Raw genomic sequence first — 7,275 nt, 5'->3', positions numbered from 1 at the left:
TATATATTGTAAAAATGAATGTTTTTGAAATTATATACTGATATTCCTAGCTATCCTAGAGAGCTTAACTTGCATATGTCACAAAGTACTAAGAAATTAGAATAAAAAATCCATAAAAACAAAAAAGTGAAAATGGTCTATAACAACTTTTATTACCACCTGTAAATAATTTTTTATTTTATTTCAGTTTGCTATGAGAAATAAAATACAGACTTGTTTCTCATTTTTGAGGAATAGGAAAAGAGATGCCCCAGAAAATGTTTCTCAGCCTGTCCCTTCCAAACCAGGTTGCATTTCATACACAGACCTTGTACACATTTGTGTGGACACACAGATCATAGATTTGCTTCAAATCACAGAAACAGTTTTTCTGTGAAGCCTAGGTGCTAAAACAGGTATGCCTGTGGTGTGCTTGCCCTCTCGGAGCACAGATGGAGAATGATAGGGCCTGAATGATTGGGAGCAGAAATTCCAGAGTCCTGGGTACCCGGAACGTAATATGGAGAAGCATTCAAGTCAGGTGTGGGCTCGCGCATTTCCTTTGTCAGGGTGCTTCTCTCCTCATGAGAATGTCCCAGAGAGGCCCTCTGTGCATGCTACACCAAAGGCAGGGCGCCAGACCAGCTGAGGCTCACGCCTGATGCCATTTCTTTGAGCAAAGTCACAATTCAAGGCTGCAGTCCAAGCAGAAAGGATCCTGAGCTTTTCTGAAGGTCATATCTATAAAATATTATGCTCAAAGATATTTTGTTCATTGTAATATTCAGCTTATGTAGCTGAGATATTTCTTTTCAGAATTAGCAGTTATTCAATGTTTACATGTGTTACTATGGGTCATTTATTTTAGTTAATATTTAACTATTTATACTCCTGAAATAAAAGGAACATGACATAGAAAGTTTGGGGTCTGTTTTTTCCTTTTTTTTTTAAAATGAATGTATGTATGTATGTATGTATTTGTTACAGTATCTGGTTGCACAGTTCAGACTCAGTAATCTTCCTGTCTCAACCACACCAGTGTTGGGATTACAGGCTTGCACCAACATACCCAGTTTCAGTGGCAGGCATGTGGTGTAGGGGATGGAACCAGGCTCCTTGAGCTTACCAGGTAGATGCTTAGACCACCAAGCTACCTCCTCAGCTTCTTCTTTATTTTTAAATATTCCTAATGATGCTGTATAAAATAGTGAATAAACTACTTTCTATATAAAACATGTGTATGTTGGTGCATACATAATGCATTATGACTCCCTCCCTCTTCTTATGCTGAAATCCTATTTCCCACTGCATCACAATGTGGTCGTCCTTGTACATCAGGTATCCACAGAGTTAATGAAAATGAGTTCACCAGGAAGGGCTTAATTTGCAATGGCACATGTTTTGTGAAGCAAAGGAATTTGGAGACAGAGCATGCATGTAGCTATATTTCCACAAGGACTTGAAACATCCACCTGCAAGTCAAGACGGGAGGCCTAAACAGCTCTTTGCTTCACTGACTTTAGAACTCTGTCTGTACACTGATCTCATGAAACAGCTCATTATAATCTGGAGCTCATCTAAGTATCTATTTATTTAATATATATTTAACGTGAAACATTCATACCAAATAAAACATTAAAAGGTAACTTCCTACCTTTCCCTATTAAGTCAATTTCTATGGTTTAAGTCAGTCACATTTTGATGGTGTGTTTTGGTAGCTCTGACAAATGAATATAATGTATATGTTTTATTTCCTATCGTAAACTGCTATCCAGTGACTCACACATCCAGTGAGGTCCTGAGAAGTGGCAACATGGGGTAAAGGAAAAGGATCCGGCCAGCCAGAGAGCTCAGGGAACGCGGTTTGACCCAGGGCATGCCGCGCCAGCCCTGCCCTTGAGGTGCGCTGAGACTGTTACAGAGGCTGGGTGCGGTGGCACGTGCCTACAATCCTAGCACTTGGGAGGCTGAAAACAGGAAAATCATTATGTGTCTCATCAGATCCTGTACTAAATGCGTAGATAAAACAAAAAAGGAAGACACATAGAAAAAGGCTGTGACCAGATGGGACCTGACTTCTCTGTGGGAAAGGCATGCAGTGACCGCCCAGCATGGTCTCTGTCCTTACTTAGACACAGAAAAAGGGGGAAGTACATGACTGAGCCAAAAGTACAAGGTCTCGGTGTTTTGCTGAGAACACTGAAAGCAAAGTATTCTCAGAGCTCACTGTGCTGTAGTTAACGGGGAGGGACACCAACGTCGGACGCCTGCTGGATTGTCCTTCCTCTGGTGCCAACAACTTGTTCACATGATTCGGCTCCGGTGCTCTCTGTTCCTAGGGCTGGCCTTGTTCTAGTCCTCAATATGTAGTCAATTTCTAGCTCAGCCTTTCTCCACATAGCTTATATAAGTGGAAATGAGTTTTAAATTAATAAAAAAAAATTAAGGGCCGTCAAATAGCTCCTCGGATCAAAGCTCCTACAAGCAGGCTCAGGGTCCAGGGGTTCGATCCCCGGACCTACTGTGCCAATCCTTCCCCTGGGGCACCCTGAGATGGCAATTGAGACTGGGCGTGGTGGCGGGTGCCTACAATTCCAGCTCTTGGGAGGCTGTAGATACCCTGAACACCCCGTAGACTCTTCCCTGAAATACAAATAAATAAATAAATAAATATTCACTTATAATTAAGATCATCTAATCTTGTTCGTTTCTGAAAAATATTTGTAAATAAGAAAAATCAAATAATACTTGAAAATTACCGTGAGATATAAACTTAGACAATTCTTTGGTCTCTTGAGTGTAGAAAATTAGGTAGCAAGTGATAATCAGACCATCATGCAGACAGTGACTCTAGTGGCCATGGTCTCAAGCATTCCAAGCCTGGTTTAGGGGACCATTCTCAATATTTGAGAGAGACGTTAACCAATGCCATGAATGAGTGTATTCAGATGTTCAGCACTTGTTTCACACAGAACTCCTTTGATAAGGACTGCCTTTAATATATTCTGCAATATTTTAAAATATGATTTCATAAGAAAGTATTACAGATAATAAGGTACTCAATATTATTTTAGCTATTTTTTATTCTTTTTTCTTTTTGTATTTTAGTACAGTGTCCACAGGGTCTACACAGGGTCTCATTATGTAGATCTGACTCGCAGTGATCCACCTGTGTTCAGTCTCTCAAGAGCTGGGATTACAGGAGCACACCGCCACACCCGGTCTCAGTTGCTTCTGTGTGCCCTGGGGGCGGGGCCAGCACAGCACATTGGGGATCAAATCCAGGGCCCCTGTATCTGCCTGAGCAAGCACGTTAATCCACTGAGTTATTTGGCTGGCCCTTCACTATTTTATAGAATTACCTATACACCTATATTATACATTGTATTATTTTATAATCATATACTTAATGATGTTAGACATACATTTAGTTCAAATACAATTACAGATGTTTTCTAGAAAAGCGGGTACAAATACATTTAATAATTTAAAATTTCCACTCACAGACAGCTGTCCAGCCTTGATATCCACACGAGCAGTGTAGTATTTTAATGGTATCAGTTTGGCCCCTATGTCTCTTACCTTACCAATTGATTGGCTGAATTTTCTCAAAGCCTAGCCTTCCCTAAGATTTATCCTTGCTGAACAAATTAAAACAGTGCATCAGATAAAGAAAAAAGTCCACTGAATAAAAGAAAGACACAGAAGATAAAGAAAACCTAGGTTATAAGTTTTCTTATTTCATCATTGTTCTGGGTTGAAATATTCAATTACAGTTTGTCCTTGTATTTTCATTAACATATACTTAATATGCAGTGAAGAACAATGATTTTAAAGCCTTAGTCATGTTTCTAATGCTTTGAAAGTGTACAAGCACTTTTTAATGTAAAGAATGTGCAGTCAGCTATCTTAGAATGGCAATAATCTTTGCATCTTTTTATGTTTAATCTTATTCACACACTGAAGGTTATGGCCTATTGTACCAAATTTACGCAGAAAATACTGATAGGTATGGAGCAATTTGCTTTGGTATGCTGCATAATGTTGCTGAAAGCTGTTTTACAAAGTTCTTTAGTTAATTGTGTGACTGTGTGAGTTATGTCTATTGAAGTTGCCAGGTTAGTTTCTTAAATCTTCCCTTTGTCTTATTAAACACAAAACTATAAACATGGTAGAATAAAGTATTTTCCAACAAAGTTTTCTAATACCAGTGCAATTTCTTTGAATACAAGAAAATTTTAGGTTAACATTATTTCACTATTCTATTTAGGAAATTTAAATTCTAATATTGGATTTTCTATTTTGGGGGAGGTGTTTTACTGTATCAATCATCGTTTTTATGACTCTTCAAGGAAAAGTAATTTGCCCCAGAGACGAGTTTACACTTTCTCACAGATGTAAAGATTCCATCTCTCTAATATGGTCTCAAGTTGAGAAAACTCAGAATTTATCTCACTGGTTTTCTAAATAAATATGTATCTAACTCTTTCTATGTCTATATGATATGTCTTGGATTAGGTAAAATAATTTAGAACAATTTTCTTAATAAAATAAAAATGAGAAAGTTTTGTCTCAGTGATTTTTGATTTGCAAAGTCATTCTGTTGTTCCGTAGCAAGAAGAATGTTATGTTGGGTGAAATGAAGGTGAAAACTAATGTTTGTATCCATAAAAGTACATAGAAACCAGTATTTTCTTGCTACGGAAGTTTTCCACGTGGCATAAAATTATTTGTTACATATATGAGAGCCCTAAAGGATTTTTCATTTTCTTTTCCAGTGTCTTTTGGTCAGAAAAATTTTATACTTTCTTAAGGGAAATTCTTAATTTATCTTTCATTATAGTTAATGCTTTTCAACACATCATATAAAATTCTTTACTTCCTCTATTCTATTTTTTGGTGGAAGACAGCACACTCTTAGCTCTCTGTTTCAACTTGTCTTTCATATAAAAGTAATACTGGCACATGATGCTTGGTGTGGGGTAGCTAGTCCGTGGTTTCCACTTAAGATTAAAATCCATTTGTTTGCAAATAAATAACTTTTATTAGATCTATTTTGACTCACAGTTGTAGAGAAGCCAGCCCACTATCTCTAGTTCCACTGTTAATGAGAAGACAGGGACTGAGGTGGGACCTACTGGGCTGACCTCCTCCTGTGAGAACCTGGTCTGAAGCCCCACACTCAGTGGTGTAACATTATTCAATGAATTCTGACCTCTTGAAATAAAAATATTACTGTTTGTTAGCAGTATTTCAGACTGCGTGAGTGTTTGGAGATATTTCAGAGTCAACCACAGCAGTCATTTATGTGTGAACCTACTTCTGGATTCTACATTCCATTAAACAAAAAATATGTGTGTGGTATTTTATTCATACTATTTAGCAAAAATTTTAAATGGTCTAATATTCAGAATTACAGAAAATATGTACTAGATTCATACAGTGAAACATTACTTTGCCAAAAAAAATAATAATGACAGAAGTCTCCAGTCCCCCAAAAATCTACTGGCATAAGCACAACATGGATATATCTCTGAAACATAATGTGGTAAAAGTTACTGTGACAGCAAAGACTGTTTAGCGGGTGATGCAATTTATAAAAAATATAATCTTGAATTAAGAAAATTATATTTTCTTGTTTCAATAAAAAGTTTAAATTGTTCAATATATCTTAAAAAGAGACATTAGTTCATAAAATGGACAGTATCTTAAATGCCATCGTTAAAATATTAAAATCTAATGAATTTGTCTATTTTATTTTTATTTATACCAATTGAATTTGCATATTACCAACATAGACTATTGGCATACTTTGAAGGAACCAAAAAATATCTTGGCAGATGTCTAGTTCTCCATAATAATGGTTGGCATTTAAAGGAATAAGTGATTGCTGTATTTGAAACAACATATGACCTTCGTTAAATACAGTAAAAATGGATGAATTGGGATAACGTTTCCTTTTTGTGTACGCCCAGAACCCATTTTCTTCCGCATCACTAGCCTTCAGTGTGGAGCGCATGACGATGTGCGTAGAGCACAGATGCGCCGCCTTTGTGCTCAGGGAATCTGCACGCACAGCCATCCCTCTTTACTGTAGCAAGACCGTGAACTTGCACGTTGCTTAAAGGTGTATTGCTCTGGACTCTCACTGACCAGATCACCCATCTACTGTTTTCTTAGAGGCAAAATAGCTCCAAATTGACTCATGCACAAATTGACTGGGATCACAGCAGACACTGTATTTATGTTACTATCTTAAATACATGTACTGACTAACTGCAGGGAGGCATTTCCTTGCTTCAATAGACTAAATTATGAAATTTGTCCACTATTTCTTCTGTAAAACATGTTTTATAATTTTACAAACTGTATGAAGCTTAACATATGCCTTAAAATGGATTTTTACTAAATCATATCTACTTTTTAAAATTGGTAAATAAATTTCTTTACTAGTAAAGTGAATACCTGAGATAACATGCACATGGTATACTATCTACCATTTTACTGACTTAAAAATTATGTGAATAAGTTCAACGAATGCAACATGAGCACACTGAAATGTCCAAGTATATATCAGGCATAGTTCCAATTTCCTCTCCAAATGTCAAGTACTAACTGTACATTTTACATGTAACAAACACTGAAGGGGGCTTGCTAATATACTTCTGAAGTGACATTTTCTTAGTATGACCTTTCTTTCTAACAATAACTTACATTTTAATTAAATCAGACCATTTCATTACATGCCGAATATCTCAGCGCCATATATTATCATCCTCCTTTGTCAGGACTGATAGGTAAAGGTCATGGACTTAAATAATTATTGAGATTAGCAGAATTGGTAATTTCTTAGAAAATGGCACAGATGTGGTAATTTTCCCTTCACAAAGTCAAGCTTGCTAATGTTTATATCAGTTTGAACCAAAGAATAAAAGAAAATCATGATTCAGTGGCCATAAAGTAGTTAAAATAATTTTTTGAGTTTATATTACTTTTTCAGTAGTCAGAGATCAGTTTTGCGAAAGATATCAGTAAACATAAGAAGAGCTGAATTAAGTGTAAAAGAATCTTATTTCAATAAGAACTATTGTGCTGCTCAGCGTAGTACGTGACATGCACTGCAGCAGCTGGACCCTTCCTCCCTCTCAGTCTGTGTGCCTACCACTCAGTGTCTCTCTTTTCTCACTTTTCCCACCCCACCCCACACTTATGGTTACCACCAGTACTTCTACTTCCATGAAGTTTGCACTTTTTATTTTCAGTGAGATTACGTGATAATTGTGTTTCTATCCTTGG

This window comes from Octodon degus, unplaced genomic scaffold (assembly GCF_000260255.1).
Source record: "Octodon degus isolate 3935 unplaced genomic scaffold, OctDeg1.0 scaffold00142, whole genome shotgun sequence".
NCBI lineage: Eukaryota > Metazoa > Chordata > Mammalia > Rodentia > Octodontidae > Octodon > Octodon degus.
Note: the sequence above shows the minus strand (reverse complement) of the source record.